The sequence below is a fragment of the Carlito syrichta genome, unplaced genomic scaffold, assembly GCF_000164805.1.
Source record: "Carlito syrichta isolate Samal-C Ts95f unplaced genomic scaffold, Tarsius_syrichta-2.0.1 Scaffold305270, whole genome shotgun sequence".
NCBI lineage: Eukaryota > Metazoa > Chordata > Mammalia > Primates > Tarsiidae > Carlito > Carlito syrichta.
This window is the reverse complement of record NW_007249366.1, coordinates 141,597-143,441: the sequence shown is the minus strand read 5'-3', so window position 1 is coordinate 143,441 and position 1,845 is coordinate 141,597.

Genomic DNA, 1,845 nt, shown 5'->3' with positions numbered 1-1,845 from the left:
CTTGCTCCTTTTTGTTTCCCATTTGCCTGGAAGATTTTTTTTTCCAGCCCTTTACCTTAAGCTTGTGTGTGTCATTACAGTGAAATGGGTTTCCTGATGGCAGTTAAAGGATAGATTGTGTTTCTTTATCCAATTTGCCATTTATGCCTTTTGAGTGATGCATTCAGTTAATTCATGTTTTGTTCCTCTCATATTGCTAATAAGAGGCTGCTTTGCATTTTAGGTTTTGTGGTTGATTTCTATGCTTTTGTGATAGATGAAACTTTTTGTTGTTGTTGTTTCTGTGCTTAGAACTTTCTTAAGCATCTCCTAAAGTGCTAGTATGGAGGTGGCATATATCTTAGGAATTAGATGGCTGGGAAGGATTTTAATTCTCCTTCATTAGTGAAGCTTAGCCTGGTAAGGTAGGAAATTCTTGGCTGGAATTGCTTTTCTTTGAGAAATGTTAAAGATGGAATCCCAGTCTCTCTGGCTTGTATGGCTTCTGCTGAGAGGTCTTCTGTAATTCTGATGGGTTTTTCTTTGTAGGTGGTCTGTCCCTTTTTTAGCTGTTTTTAGGATTTTTTTTTTTCATGCTCACCTTTGCAAGTCCTCAAAGTCCACTGAGATTCTTTCCTCTGCTTGGTCAATTCTGCTATTAAAACTTGACATTGAGGCCAGGCTTGGTGGCTCAGCCTGTAATCCTGTGCCTTTGGGAGGCTGAGGTGAGTGGATTGCCTGACCCTGCGGGTTCGAGACCCACCTGGGCAGTGAGACCTCATCTCTACAGTAAATCAAAAAATCAACCGGGCGTGGTAGCGCGCGCCTGTAATTCCAGCTACTCAGAAGGCTGAGGTGGAAGGATCACCGGAGCCCAGCAGGCCGAGGCTGTGGTGGCCGGGAGTGGCCACTGCACTCCAGTCTGGGTGACAGAGTGAGACTCCCACTCAAAAAAACCAAAAAAACAAACAAACAAAAAAACAAAACTTGACATTGTGTTTAATTCCAGGAGATAATTTCTCATTTCTAGAGGTTCAGTGTTTTGTGCCTAGTAGATGATGAATAAATACTTTATGAGTGAATGATTGAACACCTGATTTGCATATATTACAGGTGCATAGATGGACCTACTGTTTGTTTTTCTTTCTTTGTGTATTTGCATATGAATGTAATCACTATTTCCATAAACAGTAGGCCAAGAGAAGGTCTCTGTGGATGCTTTCAGGAGAAGAGAAATAATTTTTATGAAGAATTATAAAATAAGTAATTTATTCAGTAATTATTCAATTTTCAAATATTTATTGGTGCCTACTATATGCCAGATATTTTATTTGGCACTGGAGATATGATACTGAACAAAACAGATGTTGCCCCTGACCTTATAGAGCTTACAGTCTACCAATTAATCAGTAGGTTGCTTCAGAAATGCTTAGATTGTCCAACTTCAACCTTTAGTTTCTTCTGTTTCCCTTTGTTGGTATTCTATCAACAAAGGCATGGGATGCCAACTGAAAAAGTAACCAAATATATTTTGAATGACACTCACAAATCTAGTATAGCACAGTAAAAAGAATATAGGATTTAGAGTTTAAACACACACATACACACACACACACACACACACACACACACACACACACACACACACACCAGGGCTTGAATCTCAGGTCTACTTTTTCTTACCTCTTCAAATTTCAACAATTATTTAACAATTTAATAATACCTAGTGCTTCACTGTCTCTAATATACTATGGAATAATAATTCCCAATCCCTGTGGTATATTTCAGTTAGATACTTTCAGTCCTAGGTAACAGAAAATCCAAGGCAAACTTGTTTACATAGCAAGGAAATGTATTGACTCTTCT